This window comes from Microtus oregoni, unplaced genomic scaffold, assembly GCF_018167655.1.
Source record: "Microtus oregoni isolate MIOR12 unplaced genomic scaffold, Mior012 000054F_ref0000373, whole genome shotgun sequence".
In the NCBI taxonomy this organism is placed as follows: Eukaryota; Metazoa; Chordata; class Mammalia; order Rodentia; family Cricetidae; genus Microtus; species Microtus oregoni.
The window spans coordinates 3,507,967-3,534,020 of record NW_024543830.1 but is presented as its reverse complement, the minus strand read 5'-3'; the positions used below and the strand labels follow the sequence as shown (position 1 = coordinate 3,534,020).

The window sequence follows — 26,054 nt, the reverse complement described above, 5'->3', positions numbered from 1 at the left end:
CTATTTCCAACTTTTCACTCTTAAGAGTCTTCTTTAGTCAGGTGAGCTGTCACACTCCTGTAAACCCACAACTCACAGGCGTGGATCTGTAACTGCAAGTTCCAGGTAGCTTGGGCTTCACAGTGATTTCCCAGCCATGGTCTACACAGGCAGATGGCACCTTGGATATAGATACGGATGGCATGGCCTACTCTGTATATACCCACTAGTCTACAGAGAAACTAGACATATTGCATCCCAGAGATCATATATTTAGCTTCAGTAGAATGTAGTACACACACTGTACAACATGTTCATGACATCATCATGCAGAGCAAACTGAAGGGAAACACAACTAACTGTAGTCGGAAGCTTTTCTGTGTTCTGCCCTGTCCCATGACTGTTTAGTAATTACTCTGAGGCTTAATATTAATTATAATTGTTTGGCCAATGACTCAGGCTTATTAATAGCTAGTTCTTACTTTAAATTAACCCATTTCTATAAGCTGTGTATTGCCACATGGCTTTGATTTATCACTAATTCTCTGGCATCCCACTCCTCCGCTGGCTACATAACATCTCCTGGACTCTGCCTTCCTTCTCTCTGTTTCTCTGTTAGGATTTGTGTAGCTATATTCTGCCTGACTCTTGGCATAATCAGCCTTCTTATTAACCAATAGTAGTAAAACATATTCACAGCATACAGAGGAGAGTCTGACATCACACAACTACATTGTTTCTGGCCTCTCAGGAAATAAGAACATTCAACGACGGAATGTACAAAAGAAATCAGGAAATGCAATGCAATCTGCCTCTGTTCTTCTTGAAATATGAGTGATATGCAGAAGTTATAACTGCACAGCAGAAATAATGTCCTCCAAGATATGTTGGGTCATTTTGTGGTGCTTTTATTTCTACTTGTGGGTGTTTTGCCACCACATACATACAATTCCCACAGTGTCCAAATGAGGGCAGTGGTTTCCACCTGGAAAGCACATTAAAGAGGTTTGTTTGCTGTCATGTGTTTCTTAGACAGTCAAAAGAGCTCTTAATGCATGAGCCATCTCTCCAGTCCCTGCACTTGACTTTGTCCTCCCAGTCCTATGTGCTCTATCAGTAGATTGGATCAGCTCCAACCAAAGACAGAAGTTTCTTGAGACCTGTAGAGACAGGCACATGAAGCAGGCATGCTAATTGTCTTAGGCTGCCATACATCCATGCAGGGCTCACATCGGTTCCGGACCCAGACCCAGCATCGCTGACTGTCTGATTGGAATGGATTTCTTCATCTCTCATCTAGGTTGACAATACAGGTTAGGACTGTCTAATCAAAGGCAGAATTTGAGAAGATCGTATTGTGGGTAGAGAGGTGGGGTAAGGAACCCCTCTTGATAGTCTAAGAAAGCAATATTATGAGGAGCCTTATGACTAATTGGAGTAAAAGGAGCCTGTATCGGGGCCACATACCTCCTGTGGAGAGTGTTTCTGTGCAAGACTATAAACAAGGAGAGATATGGTAGATAGATAGATAGATAGATAGATAGTTGGTAGCCCAATAGTTGAAACCCAGAGACCAGTAGTGTATGGTTTTACCCTTGGTCTCTGTCTCTGGGATGACTACTACTGTGCTATCTACTATCTACCTATCTACTCTGGTTCTTGGTTACCCAGGCGTTTGTTGGGTGTGAGTTCCTTCTGGTGGAGTGTGCCTTAAGTCAATTCAGACACTGGTTTGCTATTCCCACAAGTTCTGGGCCACCATTGTCCTTCATATTTTCTAGGCAGGACATTTTGTAGGTGAAGGGTTTTGTGACTGGGTTGGTTGGCGTCTGCTTTTCTCTTTCGATAGCCCGTAGAGTACCCTCCCTTACCCAAGAGACTAGAAGGTAGGGATGCAGGCTTCCTGTATGACCCAGATGATCCCCATGTCATGTGTGGATGTTACCTCAGCAATGGGTCCTGCTGGCAGTTTCTGGAGATCTGCCCTGTGTCTTAGCAGCAGCCTGGGTGGTTTGGAGATTTCCATGGGGCACCCTTGACCAACAACTGAATTGAATGCAGCCCAGTCCTACCACTGGAATCCTTGCCTGGTGAAGGAGATGGCCAGTTGAGACTCCATTACTAGGAGCCATCACTAGGAATGGGGGAGGACACATAAAGGGAGGGCAGGACAAAGAAAACAAGATTTCCCACTAATGTGTTATTACTAAGACAAATACCAGATAGGAACATTCAGACCCTGCATCATGCTGACATGACCAAAACTAGAGGTAGGGTGTTGCTCAAAGATGATGCCCTGGGTCTTAGGGTGATTGGCAGTGAAGGTGATTTTGTGAGTCCACGGAAGACAGCGTGAATCGGCAAACTGTAATAATAGTGTTTTGAACTAGGGAGACTGGGTTGGGGGCAAGAAAGCAGCACACCAGACCGACAGGACAACAACTGCCGTGACTCGGATTCGAACAGAGGTTGCTGCGGCTACAATGCAGAGTACTAACCACTATACGATCAAGGCCAGCCACGCGCCTGACTGTGGTAGGTGCTCGCTTGAGCCTCAGTCAAGCTCAGCCCGGCGCGGACGGGTTTCCGAGGCTTCCTTCAACCGGCCTGTCCTGCAGAAGTGTTTTTTTTCCAATGCCAGTGAGGTTTGGAGCGGCACAGAGTACAGGCGCCCGTGCCTCGGTTGGGTGGTGAGGGCCGTCGCTAACGGTGAAATCGATGGGTCGATGCCACTCTTGCAAGTGCAGTATTTCCCTCCAGCACCTGATAGCCCCCCCATCACCCTCCTCTCCGCGGTGTCTGGGGCACCTGGGGAGGGCACGCACTGCTCTGTGGTTCTTCCGAAGAGCTGGGGAGCAAACCACCTAGCGGTCCAGAGCCTCCGTAGACGCTGCTCACCTGCAGAGGCCAAAACCTTTCCTGCCAGTCCCTAGACTCCTTACCAACACGACCCGGCCTGCCCATTTTTGTGATTTGTGTGTGTGTGTGTGTGTGTGTGTGTGTGTGTGTGTTTCCAAATCGGTTCTAGGATTTTGTGATTACGAATTACGTTGCGGCCGCCCTTGTTATAAGCGTATCTTTAGCCAGTGGTGTATAGTAGTTTACCTGTTTTATTAAAATCTGGTCTGGTTTCCTGTGCTTTGGTGACTTGTTTTCCATAATTTTCCTTTATTAAGAAAGGATTCCCACTCTAGCCATCCCCATAAACCAAAGACAGCAGGAGAGGGTTGTAGACAGGTGTCCCCCTTTCCGCCAAAATAAAAACTGACTCTTTTGTTTTCACTACCCGGCCTGGCCATAAATAGTGCTTAGTAGACACGTGATGTAGGGCTTTTCGTGCCCTTGGCAAGTTTGTAAGAAGGATGTAAGAGGGTGCATGCTGTTGGCTAAAAGCAATCGTCCCTGGGTGGGCTTGAACCACCAACCTTTCGGTTAACAGCCGAACGCGCTAACCGATTGCGCCACAGAGACGGTGCTCGATATGCTGACGGGTCGCCTTGGTGAGTCAGCCGTCACCGCGGCGCCCACCCTTGGGATACTCACCGTGCCGCGGCCGAGTATCCGGAACAGGAGGCCTAAAGCAAACTGGCCGAGCGCCCCGCGTGTCCCACGGCCGCTTCCCAAACTCGCGCGAACGTTATGAACCCGGAGACTCCGGGGCGCTGGGACCCGCCGTCACCCGGGGGTCGTGGCCTCCGTGGACTCCACGCTGGCGGACTCGCGGTCTCGGAGACCATCAGGACTCCGCGAAGGAACCCAAGTGCGCTTTAGGGTCCGGTCCTTTGAGACCCCGAGCATGGACGCGCGAAGACTGGTCACCCCAGGTGTGTGCTGGAACCTCAGCGGGACACGTGTGGGAAAGGCGTCGAGTGAGGTGCCAGTGCTCAGGGAGTCCGGACGGGATGGAGATGGACGAACTTGACCCGGAGTGGAGAGGTGCCGGCGGTAGCGAGGGTGGTCTGGGGGTGGGATTGGGGACTTCGCAACGCGGAGACCAGAGGAGGCGGAGCCCGGCGGAGCCCCGGGGCATGTCCGAGAGAAAGGTTTCTTTGAACTGAGCTGTTGCAGCTTGAAGCTAATTTACGATAGGAAGACAATAAAATCATGAGGGGTGTTTTATTTTGTTTTGAATTAACCAGAAGAATTGCTTCTAGCAACGGCTTCTGTCTTTCAGCTAGGGGTGTGCTGGTCCCGAGCCCGGGTCTAGTGCGTGTTAAGTGCAGGAACGAATTAAGGAAATTCTGGAGTCTCAAACCAAAATGTGAGACATAGTTTCCTACAAGTGCTCCTGGACTTTAAGACAAAAACTCCAGACCCGAAGGGATGTTCTAACTAATTCAGGACATAATTTCTTAAAGATGTCATTCCTAAGACCAATGTAAAGGGAATGTGAGGCACAGGCCAGCTGGGGCTAGTTTGGTAACAGAGTGGACATAAGAGGAGTGGACATGAGAGTGGACATAAGAGAGCCAAAGAGACAGGGTCAGATCCTGAGACTCCACAAAAGTGGGAAGGAGCTGGACAGCCACTTGTATCAGATAGGGACACTGTGGGGATTGATGGAGGGTCTGGAGGAGCAAGGTCCCATGCAGTGGTGTCTGCAGTACCAACAGTGGCACAGGTCAGACCATGAGAAGCAGGTAGGCTCTGGCTGTAGATGGGACGTATGGCACAGGCCCTGGGAAGCGATGTCCTCTTCTGCTTTTCTGAGTTACTAAAGAGCAGACCCAGAGTGGAGGATTTCTGATGGTGTGTGTGGCAGAGAGCCAGGGATGGTCAAGGCTTCAACTGCTGTGCTGAGGGCCCTCTGCTTTCCCTTGGCCTCTGCGTGGGAAGCACAGAGGGACCACAGTGGTTCCAGTTCCAGCCCTGCCCTTCACCGTCACTGGATTTCTTTTGTTTGTGTGTCGCTAAAAAGAGGGAGAGTAACGTCCCCCAGACAAAGCAGGAGGTTCTCACTTTTTACATCACAACCTCTTGCAGGGCAGGGGCCACCAATTATTGCTGCATGTCAGTGACCCCTAAGGTAGAATCCTCTCCTCTCGCTAGCCAATCATCTTACTTCTAGCTAGAGTGCAGGCATGGGCCATCACTCTTTCTGTCAGTGTTTGTTCCTGTTGTGATGGTGCTCCCTTGGGATGCCCAGGCTTAGGTATATTCAGCCTTAACTACAAACAGTTGGTCATGCCTTTGCTAACATTGTGAGGGCTGGAAAGTATTCTTCTGAAGCTTTTGACAAATTTTTTATTATTACCCATGTGATTTATTGTTGTTCTGACAGACACTCCCAATCCCCCACCACCCCATACAATGTCTCAGTCCCATGCATCTACCCCGATCTGCTTGTTCCCTCCTTGGATCTATTTAACTGAGAGGTGGTGGTGCACGCCTTTAATCCCAGCACTCTGGAGCTAGAGGTATATTTCTGAATTCAAGGCCAGCCTGCTCTACAGAGTGAGTTCCAGGACAGTCAGGGCTACAAAAAGAAACCCTGTCTCTAAATATTTATTTATTTATTTATTATGTATACAATATTCTGTCTGTGTGTATGTCTGTAGGCCAGAAGAGGGCACCAGACCTCATTAAAGATGATTGTGAGCCACCATGTGGTTGTTGGGAATTGAACTCAGAACCTTTGGAAGAGCAGGCAATGCTCTTAACCACTGAGCCATCTCTCCAGCCCCGAAACCCTGTCTCTAAAAAAAAAACAAAACAAAAAACAAAACAGAATATATATTTAAAGTAGCATGGGTTGCCCTTCATCAAGAGCAGAAGTCTTTATGTATGTACACTGTTTCTCCTGGGGCTTGAGCTGAAGGAGGAAACTCCACATTCCAGTACCAGACAGAAGAGGGCGACATTACTCAAATAGAAGACGGAGAAAGATACAGGGTTGGCTCTGTAGCTCAAGGGTGAAGAAAGTACTTAGCATGCCCTAAACCTTTTGATGAATGCACAGTGTGCTCGTAAGCACACGCGCGCACACACACACACACACCCCACGAAACAGAAAGGATATCAAATGAAGGCGTGATAAGTACACCAACACAAACGGACTTCAAACGCGTGGAAGTAACATGACATTTTTTGAGAATCAAGGTGGATGGTCCATATATTCATGCTACTATCAAGAAATAAGACTTAGGTTAGGCATGGTGGCACAGACTTTAGTCCCACCGTTTGGGAGGCAGAAGCTAGTGGATCTCCGTTGAGTCTGAGTCCAGCCTGAACTACTTGCAAGTCCATCAGGGCTAAATAGTGAGACCCTATATTAAGGAAGGTGAAGAGAGGAAGAGGGAAGGGAGGGAAGTCGGTCATGAATAGGTCAGTAGTCACTAATGGTCTTGCTGTAGTAAAGTAACTAAAAGTAACCTGACCTGGGTGTGAATAACGTTTGTCAAAAACACGGCAGCAGTATAATAGAACGCACACACAGCTTGGAAGGCGTTCAGTTTCGTCCCGTTTATCCCGTTTAATTGGGAAGACCCCACCCCCTGGGGGCAATTCTGGAAACAGGCTGTTGTGAGCTGCACAAACGCAGTGATCCCAGAATCGCGCAGGTGAGCTTGTAGCAAAATATCGCTGGGCAGAAGGACGATAGTGCCGTGACTCGGATTCGAACCGAGGTTGCTGCGGCCACAACGCAGAGTACTAACCACTATACGATCACGGCGTGCCACGCGCCCGGCGATGGTTGTCCCGTTGGCGCTGGTGCTGTTGACCAAGCCTCTGTCCCATTCAGCCTGGTTCTGCCCTGTTCTCTTTGTTTGTTCTCGCCGAGCGCTGGGTAGGGAGGGGTGAGCCGTCCGCCCCTTTGGGATCCATACAGTCCTGCCCGATCGGTCTCTGCTGGTTTCCGAGGCTTCGCGGTCCTAAACAGAAGTGACTTCTCCCTGCTGCTTTGGGAGCTGCACCGAGTGCACGTGTCTGTCGGCGCCTTAGGCGCACCTGCCTCCAGGTTCCTGTTCTGAGGAGATCCTGTCTCGGCGTCCTTCAAATGAAGGACCACGATGTGGGTGTATAAGCCAAACAAACCCTTCCCTCCTCAAACTGCTTGGGTCATTGGGTTTCATCAGAGCCACAGAAACCGTGACTAAAATAGACTCATTGGAAAAGTGGGCCTGTCCTGTTCGGGGAAATCCAAATAGCATCTACCTGAAGCTTCTCTAAGAGTCTGGACCAAGTGGGTGCCGGGTTCTGAGGGACAAGAGGGGGCTTCTCTAGGAGGACACAGCCTTCCCCTAGTCTTAGAGGAAACGACACTAACTTTGAAATGACACTGGCAAAGGAAAGGGGCTAAGGAAGCCCAACCCAGAGATCTTGATGGTGGGAATTACTCTCCAATGCCCCGGGGGAAATCTGTAAAATGGAGAAGACTCCAAAGACTCCAAAGATGCTGAGTTGGAAGTTTATGGGAATTAAAGAGTCACTGTTCTCACAACTCTTGTTGTTTCAGAGGTTTCGTTTTCCTCTTGTTTGAAAATGAAAAATTGGAACTAACATCCCATTTCCCCCTCTCTCAATCCCTTTATTTCAAACTCAGCAAAGACAACACTTCTGGGGTCTTCTGAGGCCAAGACTGGGGATTTTGTGTCCCCAAAATGCTGTTTAAAGACTAGAGGAGAAACCATGGAATGAATAAGAGCTGCTAAAATGACGTTCCCTGACCGGGAATCGAACCCGGGCCGCGGCGGTGAAAGCGCCGAATCCTAGCCACTAGACCACCAGGGATACGGATGACCTGTCAAGTTGGTCCCCTTGAGGAAACTCCGAAGAGGAAACCTTACTTTCTAAGGCTGACGCCAGGCTTTGCGCCTGCTCCTCCCGTCCCTGGCCATCATCATTGTCTCTCCCATTTACTGCCTGGGTACTGGGTACAGGTCTGTCTCTGAAACCCACAGACAGGGAGCGCATATGGAACCCACTCCACTCCAGCCTTCGCACCAAGTGCGCCTGGATGGCACATCTCTTCCTCCGACCTTCGGCGTTCTGGTGGGGAAGCTGTCGGGTAAGCGTGGTGAGCGGAGTCCTCCTGGTTCTTGTCGTGGGAACCGGCTCACGGGACGCTCACGCAGGGAGGGGCTCTTTGTCCTTTCCTGTCACCTTCATCACACAGCGGACAGGCACCGAAGTACTCTAGGGTCAGACTGGGCTCGTTCCTCTCACTGTGTTGGTTTCTCTGCGGCTCCAGCCAGCCTGGCCCGCAGCTGTGAGATCTCAGGGTGAGATCCAGGCGAACGGACTTCAGGAGGAAGACCCCCTTGGTTTTCAGACCCCTGACGCCTGTCAGCCTGGACGGATTTAGGCAGAAGTGAGAGGTGGGTTTCTGGATCTAAGGCTGCGGGGACCGCTCCGGCTGCTGAACCTTGGTCCCCGTCTTACAGCGGTGAGCCACGTGGATTCCCCGGATAGTGAGTGGGAAGCTGAGGGTGCAGAACGCCTGTATGTGACCGCAGGTCTGTTACCTCCTTCGCTTCTGAATACTCTCCCTACCTGACTCATTTCCCGGTCTCTTCCTTTCAGTCTTTCAGGAAAAAAAAAAAATTCTTGTGACCGCATCTCCGGTTTGCGTTCCTTCGAGTTTCCTTTCAATTTCCTTTCCTTTTTGCTTTTCTGTCTCCTTTCCGTCTCTTTTATAGAACTACTTTTAAGAGAATGAAGAAGAAATGGTGGGGCGTGGTGGCGAACTCCTTTAATGTCATCGGACAAGCCAGGAAGCGACTTTCTGGTCCTCAATTAGCCTGGTCAGATAGTGAGTTCTCGGCCAGCCAGGGTTACACGGTGGCAAACAAAAATATCGCTCCGCGGTTCAACACGAACTCAGGATAACTGCCAGGAAGAAACTAACCAAGAATCCAGTGATAGCTATTTAGTCTCCCAAAGTGTATGAGTCCCGCGCTCTCCCTCGACCCTTCCCTGGCGCTGGGAACCCGACAACACCCCGAAGACACCGCCCAAAGTCACCTAGCTGCCGGGGTCTCCACGCCGACCAGGGCGCGACCGGGGCCCCGACAGGACTTGTCGAAAGAAACCACGTGCGTTTTAGGGTCCAGTCCTTCGCAGATCCAGAGTGCTTACACACGAGAGCCTGCTCTGGGGAGGCCGGGGCTGTGGACTGGAGCTTTGGCACCACTCTCGGCCTGGGGCGATCGTGGGAAAGGTTGATCAGAGAGGAAGGGCGGGAGGAGGGGAAGAAGAGAGGGAACGCTGTGCTAGGTTAGAACACCGCAGGAGCTGCTGGAGTCCAAACCCCAGGCTAGATGACTTCGTTGGCTGGCGAGGCTTCGCGAATGGGTTTCTGTGGGCGCCCAAGGCTAGCGAGAGGAAGGCAGAAGAGCCGGCAGGGGAAGGAGCGACGGAGCACTTTACCTGTCTGAATTTTTAAACTAAGCCGACGATCATTACACTCACACGCTAAGAAAACTCAAGAACTGCATGCAGTTCATGCTTGCCTAGATGCCCGGATCCGCGAGCTATTGCGTAGCTATTAGTAATTTGCGAGTAACACTGTAACTGTTGTTCGAATCCGAGACGGGGGAATGGGCTTTTTCGGAGCGACTATGGTTTTCTTTTGCTTTCCAATATCCAGTTACTGCAGCATTTGCCTCCGACTACAATGCAAGTCTTGCCTAGGATTCTGAGGCAGAATAACGAAAGGAAACTGCCTGGTACACACCCAAGGCACAGGCAAGAGAATTTGGTTTGGGCTCAAGGGAGGAGGGGCTGCCTCTCGGTCAGTCTCGCTGCAAAGCGCTTTAATGCCATGATGCGGCCAGATCCATTTTTAAGTTTTGTTTCCGTTTTGTTATCTCAAGCCATATTCGACTTCTAAGTTAGAAGTGAGATCGGAGTTCTCACGCAATGGCGATATTTTAAATAATCTTACCAATACACTAAAATTAAACGCCAAGACACTTCCCAACTACTTTTTCTTCACAGTGAGTGATTGGAGTATAATTCATACAGATTGCAGGGCACAGATATCTAGAGTTTAGCCTGATGAATTGTGACAAGACAAACCATCGTCTTCTAGTTCCAACCACTGATTTCCAACAGCCTAAAAAGTCTAAGTCCTTTCTTGTCATCCCAACCCCAAGCCTCGTCACAGTCACCATTTTGATTTCTCTGCCCAGGATTAACTTTTCTTACTCTTAAAATCCACGTAACCGAGCATCATAGCTTTTTGTAGGAGTGTTTGTGTTGTCAAGGCAACCGCTTGCTTATAGGCAGGTACTTGTTGCAGGGGTGAGTGGCTGCGGAGCTGTTGCTTTGATGAGAATTTTTCCAATTTTTCCTGCCCCACGATTCCGCCGCTGCAGGTCCTGAGTCGAGGAGGAGCTTGGGAACAAAGAAATGAACTGTCTGACCACCAGATGGGTTTACACAAGAGACGGGTGGGAAAAGCTCCCGCTGTCTTTATTTATATTTCAAAAACAAGCATGTTTTTCCATACGAACATCTGTAAATCAAGAAAATCTTTAAATCAAGAAAATGCCTCAGATGGGCTTGGTGCCAACTCACGTTTCATCCTAGCAGAGGAAGGTGAATCTGGGAGCAGCGAGTTCCAGGACAGCTGGGACTACATAGTGAGACCTCTGTCTCCAGTAAGTAAGTAAAAATAAAGAGGAAAGAATGAATGAGAAGCCAGCAGGCCGACAAATCCTGGGAAGAACAGAAAGCAGTGGTCTTCCATAGCTTCAGTTCCCGGCTTGGCTTCCCTCAGTGAGACCCAGCTTTAAATCAATATGACAAATGACCGGAAGCATAGGCTTGAGTCTGAAAGGCTTAAGCAGGCCTGGGTCAGAGTTTTCCCATCTCATCAGGGAGCTCTTCCTTCTCCCAGTGTGCCAGCTCCCAGTGTGTCTTCAGATCTCAGAGGGGCAGACGCCTGATCCAACAGATCGAGCCTCTCTACACTACGAAGGGAGTTTTCAGACGCTGGATCTTTCCAATCCCCTTACAGCACCCAGCAGGGACGAATTAGACAGCGTGGCCCTGGATTTGCTTCAGCTGTTGTTTAGTGTAGAGAAGAGGGGCTCTGGCAGGTGGTGGGGGTGAGAAGGGTGAGGGGGTGGGGGAAAGGTGTTCAGGTCCCAAAGACCAAGTGTGGAGTTCAGGAGGCGACAGGATCTGAGGGTGAATCAGGATGGCTGCCAGCAGCGTTTAATTGGGGGGTGGGGGGGAGACTACACCTTTTATACTCTGTAGTTGCGTTTAGGATTAACTGTGAGACCGTGAGCTGGGTGTGGCTTGAAATCAGGGCTTGAGGAAGCTAGCCTTGACCTTGACAGTAGGCACCAGCCCAGCTGTTAATTAAGGGCTGAAAGTTCTGGCCAGGGTTAAAGAATGCTCACTTTAATAAACCGGAACTTTCCTCAAGCCCCAAGGGAAAGGAGACCCTTATCCAAATGCCTGACCTTGGGAAAAGGACTTCTCCTGGGGAGCAGACACTAAACAACCATTTCTAAGTCTTACTATACAGGTCTGTTCCCCTCTAACGCTCCCCAGAGGGAAGGTCCTGCTGTCTTACTCTTTCCCATTATTCTGTACCATTCTGATTTCTCTGTATTTATTAACTGAACTCTTACCCTTTGAGGTAAGAGATGTGTTTTGGCATCAACAAAACTTAAACATTCACCTATTTGTTCAGCTTTTTCAGGGGAGCAGGGATGTTGAGTGCTCAAATAGGACCTTACACATACCAAACACATGTTCTACACTGACATACACACAGGTAAAGTTGGTATTGTAAATTTAGCAAATTCAGCATGATTAGGACTTTGAGTTGGAAATAAAGTTAAGACTTCTGTAAGCTAAGATAAAATGCCACCAGTAAGTTCTACAAAATTAGGAAATCTAGAAATCACAAAAGGATAGAGCTCAGGCCAGTGTTATCCTAGAGTCTGGACCAAGTGGGTGCCAGGTTCTGAGGGACACGAGGGGGCTCCTCTAGGAGGACACAGCCTTTCCCTGGTCTTAGAGGAAACACTAACTTTGAAATGACACTGGCATAGGAAAGGGGCCACGGTAGCCCAACCCAGAGATCTTGATGGTGGGAATTACTCTCCAATGCCCCAGGGGAAATCTGTAAAATGGAGAAGACTCCAAAGTTGCCACTGTTCCCGCAACTTTTGTTGTTTCCCCAATTCCCCTCTCTCAACCCCTTTATTTGAAACTCAGTGAAGATCCACAAGACTATTGTAATCCTGTTCTGAGCACAACTTAAGAAGTTAAAGAAAACCGCGGAGAAGCTGCTTAAAAGGTGTTCCCTGACCGGGAATCGAACCCGGGCCGCGGCGGTGAGAGCGCCGAATCCTAACCACTAGACCACCAGGGATACAGATGTCCCGCTAGGTTGACCGCCTTGAGGAAACACCGAAGAGGAAACCTTTCTCGTTTTTTTTAGGTTGGTGGGCCAAGCACTGTGTTCGCTCCTATCGTCCCTGGCCATCATCATCGTCTCTCCCATTTACTGCCTGGGTACTGGGTACAGGTCTGTCTCTGAAACCCACAGACAGGGAGCGCATATGGAACCCACTCCACTCCAGCCTTCGCACCAAGTGCGCCTGGATGGCACATCTCTTCCTCCGACCTTCGGCGTCCTGGTGGGGAAGCTGTCGGGTAAGCGTGGTGAGCGGAGTCCTCCTGGTTCTTGTCGTGGGAACCGGCTCACGGGACGCTCACGCAGGGAGGGGCTCCTTGTCCTTCTTTGTCACCTCCATCACACAGCGGACAGGCACCGAAGTACTCTAGGATCAGACTGGGCTCGTTCCTCTCACCGTGTTGGTTTCTCTGCGGCTCCAGCCAGCCTGGCCCGCAGCTGTGAGATCTCAGGGTGAGATCCAGGCGAACGGACATCAGGAGGAAGACCCCCTTGGTTTTCAGACCCCTGACGCCTGTCAGCCTGGAGGGATTTAGGCGGAGGGGAAGGAGATGGATTTCTGGATCTAAGGCTGCGGGGACGGCTCCGGCTGCTGAACCTTGGTCCCCGTCTTACAGCGGAAAGCCAGATGGATCCCAGCGGGGAGCAAGTTGCTGTCGGCGTCGCAGTGTTCATTAATCTTCACATTCCTTTCCACTCCCTCATCTTCCTGCCTCTTCTACCTTTCTCCGTCTCTTTTAGAAAATTATTCTTTTCTGTTTTTGAGACAGATCTCACTACGTAACCCTAACTGGTCTAGAACGCCCCTTTAGACCAGGTTGGACCTCCAGCTCACCCAGCTCCGCCTTCCTCTGCCTCCCGAGGGTCGTGCCCCCCATCGCGTCCCACAAAGTCGTTTTTTTGAGCGACTGTGTCTGTGGGATAGCGAACAAGGTCCTGTTTGGCATGTATGGAAACTGCTAAGGGGTCAGGAGAACAAGCCGACGCTGTCCCTGGTGAATATGTCGCCAGGAAAGTCTTGTGTTGTACCCAGTGCAACTCTGGCTGCCCGCAAAGCTCCTGCCACTTCGTGTCCAGGTTCGATAGAGCAGGTGCTCTCCAGCTGAAGCGTGCGCCAGGTGCCTGACGATCTTTCCAGACCAGGAGACTGGGGACCCGATGGACCCCGGGCCGGCACCGGAGGAACCCACCCAGGAGAGACCGCCCTTCCTCCTCCTCGCAAGACCGTACGTAGGAACTCCCGCACTGGCATGCGGTCCCGAATGTCAAGAATGTTTCCCGTTCCACAACGAAGTGGCCACACGCTTGCACCACGCTTGCACCGCTTACATGAGCCGCCGGGCCCCACGTCCGAACCCAGGGTAATCGCGGCCGCCTATGACAGTGGACCAGTTTGGGTCCCTCGGCGGAGGGGGACCAGGTGAGAACTGCGGCCGCGGGCGTCCTGGAGCTTTTCCTGGGATGATCGCTTCCAGCAGTGAGAACCTCAGACCCGGTTCTCCTCCTCACATCCGCGGCCTGAAGAGCTCTAGCCCTTGGTCCACAGAGATTCCCACAGCTCTGGCTTATAAATAATATCCAATTACACTTTGGGGATTTGGGCAAACTGAGGGTCAGCTTTTATAGATAACACCCCACCCCAGGCCATTACGGCCAGAGAGAAACAATGGGCAAAAACAAACACAGTTTAACTGAAAACCCTGTTAGTGAACGTGGTACAAAAAGCAATTTGTATCTGAGTATTACCTCGAGATTGTAGGAATTCATTTGTTCACGCCTAAAGCTTGCTTCTTGCTATAAAAAAGGGGAGTTCGGAAACCACCCATTGCCACAGCCATGCAAGCCCATCTCTGGCTATGGTCACAGCTATAGCTGATAAATTTTGTGTGTCCGTGGAGATTTTTTTTTTCTTTTTCTGGGATAAAGTTTGCCCCTGATGTAACAGACTCGGTGGACTGTCCCTCCATCATTTGTGTGACCCTCCCGGACCCAACATCATCACCGCAAATTCATGGATTCAGCAAAAACAGTTTTCAAAAACCAAAGAAAAATCAAAGGATTCTTGGAGTTAGGAAAATCAGGGACTCTACCTCTAGCAGTTCTACCCCAAAGGATTGGCTGAAAGTGCTCTAAATAGAAAGAAAGTTGTAGCCCCGGACTACTGGACAGTTCGTGAGCCAGGCAAGGGGCTGGAGATTGAAACACATACACACACAGACAGAGACAAGGGTCATCCTTGAAACAAGAATGCCAACTTTATTGTGCTCCAGGGAAACTTATATATGGATCCTTAACCCCAGCTCTTGGGATTTTCAGCTGTAAACCCACCAGAAACCACTCCCCTGCCATCAGGAACCCATGAGAGTCTCGTGCTCAGAGCAGCTGCAGGCACAGGAAAACAGGCCCTTCACTCCGGCAGGCAAAGGGTTCTGGGGCAGGCAGAGAAAGTCAAGGGTCTAAGGGTCTGCAGCCTCCAACAGGAAGTGACAGCAGAAGGATCCCTGGAACATACAGAAATACATACACAAGGAGCAAACCTCCCAGGAATGTCCTCCTCAATTTACAAGCTGCTTAATATCTTGGAGGGCTGAGCTGAGGCTCCTGTATCGATGTCTGTGATGGACAGGGATGATTGTCACTTGGCACAATCTATGATAACCTAGGAAATATATATGGAGGTTATTGTGATTGTGCTGGGATGATGAGACCAGCTCACTGTGTGTGACACCAGTCCCGGCCTGGGGTCCTGGACTACACGAGAGAAGGGAGGAGCTGGGTGACCGTAGGCACTCATTCCTCTTTGTTTCCTGACAGGGCCAGCTGCTTCAAGTCCCTGTCTCTGGCTTCCCCACCATGATGGACCTTGAACTGTGAGCCAGAGTCAGCCTGCCCTTCCTCGTTTTGCTTCTGTCATCACACGGGATCGCAGTAGGAAAGAAGCAAAGCAAAGTCTGATGAGCAGAGTTTCCTGCCCTGGACTGTTGGAGGAGAGGGCTGATTCTTTGTCCTGGAGCCACTCTGTAGACCAGCCTAGCCTTGAACTCAGAGATCCACTGCCTCTCCTGATTAAAGGTGCCGGCCACCACCTCCCTGCTGCAAGCTGTTTTTTAACCTCCATAGCCCTGCTGTGTCCCCCACCCCAACCCCAGTTAGTAAATAAATAAATGCAATAAAATTGTCCGGGCTGGAGAGATGGCTCAGTGGTTAAGAGCATTGCCTGCTCTTCCAGAGGTCCTGAGTTCAATTCCCAGCAACCACATGGTGGCTCACAACCATCTGTAATGAGGTCTGGTGCCCTCTTCTGGCCTGCAGGCATACACACAGACAGAAAATTGTATAATAAATAAATAAATATTTAAAATTGCAACTTTTCGGAAATGGCAGCTTTATTAAAAAAAAAAAAAAAAAAAAATAAAATTGTCCATAAAATGAGAGAGAAGTGGGAGGAGAAAGAGAAGGTAAAAGTACTTGCCCTACAGATCTAGACTTGAACTATGTCCCCAGGTTAAAAGGCTGATGTGGCGGAACACACTTAATCAAAGCACTCCTGCCGCAGGGTGGAGGCAGAAAAAGGAGAATCACCCAGAAGCTTTTTCTTTTGGGTCACCACCCAGCTCCCAAATCCTGACATGGAGATTTTTTATTTGTTATGAATGCTCGGTTGCTGGGCGATGGTGGCGCACGCCTTTAATCCCAGCACTCGGGGAGGCAGAGGCAGGCAGACCTCTGTGAGTTCAAGGCCAGCCTGGTCTACATTTGCTAGTTCCAGAACTGGCTGTCTCGAAAAAACCAAAAAATAAAATAAAACAAATAAAAATAAAAAATGAATGCTCCGTCTAGCTTAGCTCTTATTCTGATCTGTTTCTCGTTATCTATGTTTTGCCTTGGGGCTTTTCACCATTCTTTCCTTTCTTTCTGTGTATCTTACTATCACTGCTCTCACGTCTGGCTGGCTGGCCTGCCTGACTTCTAGCCCTAGGTGTCTCCCTCTGTCTCTCTCATTCTCCTGCTAATTCTCTCTGCTGCCAGTCCTTCCTATCTTTTCTCCCACCTGGCTATGGCCAGTCTGCTTTTTATTACAACAATAGCCTTAGGCAGGCAAGGTGAAACAGCATCACTTCTTTTCAAAATGAAAGAAATACAACGTAAACAAATGTAACACACATTAGTAACACACAACATAAACAAATGTAACACACATTAGTGACACACATTAGTAACACACAACATAAACAAATGTAACACACATTAGTAACACACAAATGTAACACACATTAGTTACAGTCTGGACCTCTCTGGTGGTCCCTCTCTGGGGGTCGTAATCTGGGCACAATACCAGGGGAATAACTGGTTCACAGTAGGTCGCTGTCAGGTGTGATGTTTCCTGCCTCTAATCACGTCTGCTGCGGTGGAGGCATCAGGGACTTGAGAAAGCCTGGTGAGAAATTTCCAGCCCTGTCTAAAAGAAACTAAATAAAATGGGCAGGAACAGTGTAAGCAATGAACACTCCCCCACAGTCTAAACCCTGCCCTGGATACGTCTGTAAACTTCCTTTGTGTAGATGAGAAGTGTTATGTACTGTTGACCCTAGAGGTGGTGGGAGTGGTTTGTGGCTTGGGATGGTTTCTCTTAAGTTTTCTGAGGTGTACTAGGTAAGTGCGAACTTCAGTCAGTTAAGGAACGTATTAAAACTAGGCGTAGCCGTCCCTGGGTGGGCTTGAACCACCAACCTTTCGGTTAACAGCCGAACGCGCTAACCGATTGCGCCACAGAGACACTGAAGAAAAAGGATAGGTTGGCAGGATGTTGAGTGATGCGTCACCAAGTCCACCACGCCTTGGGGTGATCACGGGAGAGAATTCGGTCCTCAATAGAGGGTCGCGGTGCTCGCTGCGTTGCAGCAGTTGGGATGCAGCCCCGCCTGCTTCCCGAGCTCACCCGGAAGTCATGAACCCCGCATGTCCTGCCCGCACCTTCCTATGCTGGGGTCGCGCAGCCACTCCAGCGTGGAGTCTGGGGGGCCCCACGCTGTCGGGGTGAAGATGCCCCCCGTACGCTATAGGATCGATCGTTCCCTGGGGCTGGTCATCCTAAGCGTGTGTCTGAGTCACTGCACTGTCCAGGGCTTGGGCCTGGGAGGCAAGCGTAGGAAAGGCCATGGGTGGTAGGAAGGGGAGAACAGGTGCCGCGGTCCACCCTGGGTTCAGGTCCTGAGTCAGAAAGGGGCTCGGCGCGAGAAATAAATTGTCCGACTGCCATATGAGTTTCACACAGTGGCTGGCCCCGAATAACTTTAGCTGTCTTTATTTATACATCAAAACAAGCATGTTTTTCCACATTAACAAATTTCCCCATCCTCCAACGTTAATCTCCCGCAAAAAAGAATATGCAAACCCGGAGGTTGATGGCGCATGCCTTTAATCCCAGCACTTGGGAGGCAGAGGCAGGTGGATCTCTGGGAGTTTGAGGCCAGCCTGGTCTACAAGAGCCAGGAGAGGCTCCAAAGCTACAGATTAAGCCCTGTCTCGAAAAACCAAGAAAAATATGCAAAATATGTTTTCTTCCAACTTTTACACCAAAACATCTTTAAACCAAAAATTTTGTTAGCTTGGCCGAATATGGAGCCAGGTACATCCTGTCTTTACAAAACTGGTGATTGACATAGGCACACATTTTCAAAAATAACAGTGCCGTTCAAAACACATTTACAGCAAACGTGGTGCTCTGCCTCCCATCTGTCAGCCCTGAATTAGAACAGCTGCTGGGGGCTGCAGTGACAACTGACACCTCCAGACAAGAACCCGGGGAAGCATCAGCTCCCAAGGAATTTTAGGGGAAGATATTAGAGAAAAACTGAGGTTTCCAGGAATGATCATGTCTGTCCCATGCGTGATTAACAAAATGACACCAAAACCGCCAAGAGAATCACCAATCCTTGTAAGAGGGAACAGCGTACAGGCCGCATGGTCCCAGCAGCCTTCTGCGCTGTCCCGAAGTCCACTGGTCCTTGCTGAGGGAGACTGTCCCCGGGGGCTTTGCCTCATCCGGAGACCCGTTGGACAAACACTCATATACTGGTCTGAAACTAGGCAGCGTGGCTCCCAGCAGTCAGGTGGGAGCCGCCCGGTCAGGAGTGAGGACCTGTGGAGACCCAGGAGTGAGCAGGCGTTTGTCTCGCACAGCGAGTCACACAGCTATTTGTTCAAGAGACGAATGTGTGTATTGTTATTGAAAAATGTTTTTTTTGCAAAGCATGAGCAAATACACTACAATGTAATAATTTTGAATTTATTTATGTTATTTTGAGACAATATCTAGCCATGTAGCTCAGGCTGACCTGGAATTGATTCTGTAGAGATCTGCCTGCTTCTGCCTCCCAAGTACTGGGATAAAAGGTAAATGCCTCCACACTAGGTTTATAATCAATTATTAAAAGTAAGTCAGAAAATAATAGTCAGCCTTTCCAGTTTGACATATGGTGTTTTAACATAGCAAGTATGGACTGATGATGAGCCAGCCTGCCTCCATCTCATGCCTCCATCTCGCGCCTCCATCATCTCGCGCCTCCATCATCTCGCGCCTCCATCATCTCGCGCCTCCATCATCTCGCGCCTCCATCATCTCGCGCCTCCATCTCGTGCCATTGGAAGGAAACCAGCCCCCTTGAGCCGATGGCTCTGGCAGGCCTTGCTCTTCTCCCCCATTCCCTCTGCCTTGCTAAAAAACCTTTAGATTACATTCCTAAAGCTAGCCACCAAGGTCTGTCTGGTCCCTTATTTGGCCACTTCCTCCTCCTCCTGAGGCTGACTACCAAGGTCCAGCTATCAAAGTATTAAAGTCCACCAATCAAAATCCCTATTTGACTCACCTAATTAACATACCCAATTAAAATTAAACTCTTCACCCTAACATGAGCATTCCCCTTTTACCTTTATAAACCACCATTTGCCTGTGGGCCATGTCCATCTTCTGTCTATCCAGAGACAGTCCTTTGTCCCTCTGGGACAAATATTCCTGCCCCCTCTCCCTTGCCCTTTTCTCTCCTTTCCCTTTTCCCTTCCCTTTTTCTGGGGCAAATAAATCTCTTTTGTGCTGGGAAGTTGGTCTTGGGGCTCCTGAGCCAATACTGGTCTCTTAGAGCCATCTTACAGTAAAGGCGAACTAGGTTCATTCCTGTTCGTGATTAACCCTCTGTTTCTCAAGGACTGGGCGATGCCCCACCTTAACAAGTGGTCCTGTGCTGTCTGTTCCAGGAAACAGAAGCCATGCCTTTGCTTCAAAACGCTGGAATGGGCTGGGCGGTGGTGGCGCACGCCTTTCCTCCCAGCACTCGGGAGGCAGAGGCAGGCGGATCTCTGTGAGTTCGAGGCCAGCCTGGTCTACAAGAGCTAGTTCCAGGACAGGAACCAAAAGCTACGGAGAAACCCTGTCTCGAAAAAAAAAAAAAAAAAAAAACCGCTGGAATGGAATGCCCATCTTGCAACCCTGTCTTTCTTTTAAGGTTGTTATGGACACCTTGTTAAGTTCTATTTCTGTAACGCCACCTATTTTGCCCACCAAATCCCCCATTTGTAAACCCCCCAAACTATAAAATCCCTGTCTTCCTTATGTCCAATGCTAACCTCTTGAAGCCCACATTTGAGGGAGGCAGAAGGCATACATAATCAAAAAAGCTTGCTTTGATTAATTGCATGCTTTAATTCATTTGGCCATGATGATTTAAGTAGGTGCTCTTTCTCCTCACTTTTTTGGGGATTAACGCTATCTTGAATGCTTTATGTAACTGCTTGTTTAACTTTGTTTTTTTAAACATTTGTTGTAGAAAACACAAAACCCAAATGTGTATACATGCGTATATATAACGAAAAATAAGAAGCTTCCCCTACGTCCCATCTCCCTCCACTGCTGACCCACTTTTACAGATTATAGGAAGTGGCGGAGGACCACTGTGGCTGCTTGGTGACCAAGCAAGGCAGGAACTTCCAAATCTTGCTCTTGGTGTTCCTGGGTGGAGGGGAAAAGGCAAACGACAAGACTCACACCATTTATTGCAGATGTCAGGCCTATGGGAGGGAGTGGCAATCTAAGACAGATGATGCAGGCTGGAAGAACTCCTTCCCAGCTCTGAGCTGAGGGGCTCCCCATCTTTTCCCAGGTGCAGATGAAATACAGTAGGGCAGTCAGCAGGAAAGATTGGATGGTTGACAATCCATTCCACAACCCAGGAAATGTTAGACAGGGAAAGATCACAGTGTGTTGGTTCCATGGTGTAATGGTGAGCACTCTGGACTCTGAATCCAGCGATCCGAGTTCAAATCTCGGTGGGACCTTTATGTTTGCCTTGGGAGATTTTTCTTTCATTTAAATGAGGAGATCCTCGGTTCCCTGCAAAGCTCTTAGGGCGACCTGACCTGAGGCTATTGAGTCCTTGGATGCCCAGGAGCAGGCTTTGCTGCAGTTCAGGCGGGAGCAGAGACTGCAGCTGCCTTTCTGCAGTCTGTTTATATTGTCCTGGATCTTGGTTTACTAACTGTTTTCGGGTAGTGCTGGGAGAAGAGCTGAGCGGCTGTGGCCCAGGGGTCCTCTGGAACCGACCACCCAGGCATGTGTCAACGGCTTTTGCCTCGAAAGCCTCCTCACTTGGCCGGGGCTCAGAGGTTTCCATGCAGTAGACTCCTTGCTGGCTCCCTCAGCACGGCCTAGGGAGGGAACCCACAAACTCCCAAGTTACCTCTACAGGCCCAAGAAAAAAACAATAGTTTTCAGAGATGAGATAAATACCAAACAACATGACGACTGCACTCTTGGATAACAGCATTTCTTAGGGGACGTGTTCAAGTGTTCAGGGGACTGCTGTTTTCATAATAAGATTTGGGCGCATAAACTTTTTTTTTTTTTGAGACAAGGTTTCTCTGTAGCTACGGAGCCTGTCCTGGAACTACCTCTTGTAGACCAGGCCTCTAACTCACAAAGATCTGCCTGTCTCTGCCTCCCGAGTGCTGGGATTAAAGGCAAGTGCCACCACCGCCCGGCTGGACGCATAAACTTGAGAGAAAAGAATGTATAGTAAATCAAAACTCAATCCTTTGTATAAATGTAAGCACTTGAAATTAATCTTTTCAGAGACTTATATTGCTGTTTTGGATTCTGGGGTTTGCACCTTAGGTATGCTGGGTTTGGGACACACGGGCCCTAAGCATGGCACCTTGATACATTAATCATATTAAGCAGAAGCTGGAAGTGCTCTCGCTCCTCCCCCACATCCCCTTTCCCCACTCCAAGCAGGTGCCAAGGCTCCAGGGAGAGGAGCTGTTGTGTAGCTGTTAAAACCTTCAGTGTTGCCTGGGCTTGATTAAGAGATAGGACTTAAAAGGGAAGTGGAACAGTGGGTGTTCTAAGGGGAACTTAAAACAGGGTGTTAAAAGGCAGTGAAGGAAGGAAATCCTTGCAAGGAAGTTCAAGAGTAAACAGCCCAATCGCTTCAGGAAGTCCCTGAAACTGAGCAGATTCACGAGGGCCCTCCCTCCACAAGCATCCAACCAAGCTGTAAGGGCTGCAGAGAGACACTCTCAAACCACCTGAGCTGCCTGCAGGCTCCTGCACTCCAGGTTCCCCGCTTTTGTGAAGTGTCATCCTTGCTGTGATGGCCTTTTGGATTGCCACTGTCTTTTGAGCAATTTCTGCTTCTGTAAGCAACCCCAGTGAAGTTCACTGCTTGCCCTGTGGTCTTGGTGGTGTCCCTGCTTTGTTTTACTCTCCGTTCCCTGACTGAGATGAGTAGGTTTACTCTGTGGGGTGATGAGAGTCACACAGCAAGGACCTGAAGACAGGAACACAGGAGGGAGCCGCCAGCCTGGTCGAGTTTCCCTGAGTGTTAGCCGTGTGTCACAGACCTCTGGCCCTGTCATATTTCTTCCCCACGGTCTGCTCTTCATCAGAGCCCTTGTCTGAATCCTCTGCTTCACCTGTTCCTCCCTGAGATGGAGACCCTTCTGTTGTGATAATGAACTGGGCTTGGGCCACTCAGCACTGCCAGCCATTTTCACCGCTTCAGCCCAGAGCCAACTGAAGGGACTGGTATTTGGCACAGGACACCCCAAGAGTAAGTTCTCAGAACAAAGGATAATTATTTGCCCCAGAGGGACAAAGGGCAGGGAATAAGAGATAAAGACAGGGCAGGCTGGAGAGATGGCCCGGCTCACTTCTCTCAGCAACCATATGGCAGCTCACAACTGTCTGTAGCTCCAGTTCCGGGGTCTCCTCACACAGACAGACATGCAGACAAAACACCAATGCACATAAAAAACAATAATAAAGAGACAAAGACAGGAAAAAGGAACAAGGTGGGAAGGGATGGGATATAATGAGAGCAGATAGACCTGCTGGGGACTTGGGTTCTGGAACTCCCCTAGCCCAGGAATGGCTGCAGAACAGGAAGGACAGGTGTCACAGGGTCTGCCACACGGTTGAGTACTGAGGATGTAACCTAAATGCCATCAGTTTTTATAATGTCTTGTCTCTGATGTCGTGCCTTAAGCAGGAACGTTCCCATTCACCAAGTCCATGCAGTAAGTACGCCAGGTGCCTGCCACTGCTGAGGAGCTGTGGGTGCATTCATTCATTTCTTCCTTACGACAGCTTGATAGGTTTATAGGTTTCTGCCAGCACAAATGGCCAGATCAGACCAAATTAAAACCAGATAAATGCAGATTTATTGGACATCGCTCCCAGGCAAGTTCACCAGTCCCAGAGAATGGCACTAGGGAAGTCGAGTGCCTGGGATAAGGCAGCGAGGTTTTTTTTTTGTTTGTTTGTTTTTCGAGACAGGTTTCTCTGTGGCTTTGGAGCCTGTCCTGGAACTCGCTCTGTAGACCAGGCTGGTCTCGAACTCACAGAGATCCGCCTGCCTCTGCCTCCCGAGTGCTGGGATTAAAGGCGTGCGCCACCATCGCCCGGCTGGCAGCGAGGTTTTATAGATCATAGGCAAGGGGTGATATGCCGGCCAGAAGCTGGGACTGTGCCCAAGTATGGTCAAAAGCTAAGCTGCTGGGCGGGCACTTGGGTGGACTGGCTTCGTCAAAAAGGTGGATTCCATCTACTGCCAGAAATTTAGAACTGGGTTTTTAGGGCCATTCCTTTGTTCAGTTTTCTCAGAGTGGGAGGCGTTGGGGAAATAGGGCCGATGAAGTTTCCCGGTTTGTACAGAGGCAAGCAGGGGTTTCAATAGGACAGTGCCATGTCAGCACGCTTCTTTAAATGTTAGAGGAACAAGGAAAGACGGGCCCCAAGAAACACCTGCACAGGAAGAGATCTGTCCACAGTTAAGAGAATTAAGGAGACAGGGAAGAAGAGGAAGTATGGCTCGCTAATGTGAGGCAGGGAGGAAGACCCCAAAGGAGCAGTCACAGAGATGCAGAGAGAGAGAGGAGTGTGGATATTCGTAGAGAACAGGGATCCACACAGGATGGCAGCCGGGATGTTGGAGGAGGGCAGAGGAAAGAGGAAGGGGATGGACAGAAGGGGCGGGTGTCAGTGAGGAGACAGGAAGCCACGGCACCAGCAGCTGTTGTGTGCACAGGCAACAGTGGTCAAAGAGGACAGAGAGACTGCGGGAGAGGGAGATCAGTAGTGGTCAAAGAGGACAGAGAGACTGCGGGAGAGGGAGATCAGTAGTGGTCAAAGAGGACAGAGAGATTGCGGGAGAGGGAGATCAGTAGTGGTCAAAGAGGACAGAGAGATTGCGGGAGAGGGAGATCAGTAGTGGTCAAAGAGGACAGAGAGATTGCGGGAGAGGGAGATCAGTAGCGACAGAACAGGTACATCTGACAGGTGACAGCCTGCTCCATTTTGTTCTCAGCCATCGGGTGCATATGGTCCTAAGCAGTGGGAGAGCAGAATCTGCACTGGGAAGGAGCAGAGTCCTGTTAGAGGCATGAATTAGGAGTTCAAAGAGCATCTGCTGGGATTCCCAAGTCAGTGTGAACCAGAAAAAAAAGAATTTATTAAAAGCACTTCCCAGCTCTATCACAGAGGGTCACAAGAGTCACGTGAGCCATGAGTTCATGTGTAACTTATGAAGCCTACCGTTTTCAACATTTTATCCTGTGCCGTCACTGGCCTTTGCTTCACATGCAGCCTGTGGTTAGGAGCTCCCAGACTTTCTGGCCACTGTCTTCTTTGATGTCTTCATCCTGATTCCTCTCCCCACCTCCCTCCCTTGCCATAGTCTGTGCTGGAACCAGTGACCACCAGTCTAGGCTCTACAGAGACAGGGTGTACAGTGGTTACACTCAGAGAGTGGGGAGCAGACACCAAGAGAAAGAGACTCAGAGTCAGACCCAGAAAATGAGGGCTCTGCCCCCCCCCTTCAAGGTCCAGAAAGCAGGAGACAGAAAACTAGCAAAAAAGCTAGAGAGGGGAGGCAAGAGAGTTAAGAGGGTTTGTTGTTCCTGCAGAGAACCTCGGTTTGCAGAGGAAATGGTGACCACAACCTTCTGGAACTCCAAATTTCATGGAGATACTGGCAAGCATGTAGTACAGGAACATACATGCAAGAAAAACTCACTTCATATAGGATAAAAGAAGTAATTTTTTTTGTTTTGTTTTTTGTTTTTCGAGACAGGGTTTCTCTGTAGCTTTGGTGCCTGTCCTGGAACTAGCTCTGTAGACCAGGCTGGCCTCGGACTCCCAGAGATCCGCCTGCCTCTGCCTCCCGAGTGCTGGGATTAAAGGTGTGTGCCACCACCGCCCGGCGAAAAAAGTAAATCTTGAGAGAGAGAGAGAGAGAGAGAGAGAGAGAGAGAGAGAGAGAGAGAGAGAGAGACCTCCTGCCGGCTGCCGTCGCCCGGGAGCTCTGAAGCTCTCTGGGCTCTTCAAGAGTTGCTGTTGGTGAAGAATTAGGGGAGAGAAGGCACCTGGTGCCCTGCGTGACTGTCCCTTGGCAACGGAGGCAGAACAGGGTCTGGGGCTAGGGAGGTTTTTGAGGTCCCCGCCAAGAGAGGTTCACCAAGTAAGTGTCGATTGTGGGAGAGCCAGGCTGTGCGTGGACGGCACTGTGGAGTGGGAGGCTGGAGGTGTGGGGTGTGAGTGCCGCGGGGTGGAGTTATAAGAAAAGTGGAGGCGCTGGATGGCGGCTGCGACTGTGTGGACCTGGGATGGTGAGTCAGGAGCTTTGAAGTGGAGTGGTAGCTGTAGCAGAGCGATGGTTAGGGCGGGTGACGGCGTCCCAGTTGAGGAGAGAGGACTAGGCTGCTGGGTCCACTAACCCAGTCATCCAGAGCCTACCCAGGGCATTGGGTGCATGAGGACCAAAAGGGACTGGACCCTGCATGGGCCGGGAATCGAACCCGGGCCTCCCGCGTGGCAGGCGAGAATTCTACCACTGAACCACCCATGCCATGGCCTGGCCTGGCAGCTGGGTTCCAGGACCAGCTAGCTCCTCTTTTCCCCCTGACACCTAGATGCCGGGACTTGGCCCCATGGACCAAGCAGGCAAACACAAGGGCCACGGACAAGAGAGTCCCGGGACCAGACTGAGGCTTCGCGGCTGAGCCTCGACTCTCCCATCTCCGGGACGCCTAGGTCCCACATCAACCCTGCTTCTTCCTGCTGCCAGCCGAGGAGCTAGCGAGCCAGCGAGCTTGCGGGCCGGTGGTGCGCGCAGCAAGGGTCGGCAAATGTGCGCTGGCGACG

General features: G+C 50.0%; 7 non-coding genes across 7 annotated transcripts; 1 reads left to right on the top strand and 6 right to left on the bottom strand.

Moving 5' to 3' along the window:
* Positions 1-3,376: 3,376 nt before the first annotated feature.
* Positions 3,377-3,450, bottom strand: Trnan-guu. Its single transcript has one exon. It is a non-coding gene; the product is annotated as a tRNA-Asn (tRNA).
* Positions 3,451-6,580: 3,130 nt separating this feature from the next.
* On the bottom strand, positions 6,581-6,652 carry Trnah-gug. The gene has a single exon. It is a non-coding gene; the product is annotated as a tRNA-His (tRNA).
* Positions 6,653-7,638: 986 nt separating this feature from the next.
* On the bottom strand, positions 7,639-7,710 carry Trnae-uuc. The gene has a single exon. It is a non-coding gene; the product is annotated as a tRNA-Glu (tRNA).
* A 4,534-nt stretch (positions 7,711-12,244) lies between these two features.
* Positions 12,245-12,316, bottom strand: Trnae-cuc. Its single transcript has one exon. It is a non-coding gene; the product is annotated as a tRNA-Glu (tRNA).
* A 4,748-nt stretch (positions 12,317-17,064) lies between these two features.
* Trnan-guu lies at positions 17,065-17,138 on the bottom strand. Its single transcript has one exon. It is a non-coding gene; the product is annotated as a tRNA-Asn (tRNA).
* Positions 17,139-20,620: 3,482 nt separating this feature from the next.
* On the top strand, positions 20,621-20,692 carry Trnaq-cug. The gene has a single exon. It is a non-coding gene; the product is annotated as a tRNA-Gln (tRNA).
* A 4,995-nt stretch (positions 20,693-25,687) lies between these two features.
* Trnag-gcc lies at positions 25,688-25,758 on the bottom strand. The gene has a single exon. It is a non-coding gene; the product is annotated as a tRNA-Gly (tRNA).
* Between the last annotated feature and the right edge of the window lie 296 nt (positions 25,759-26,054).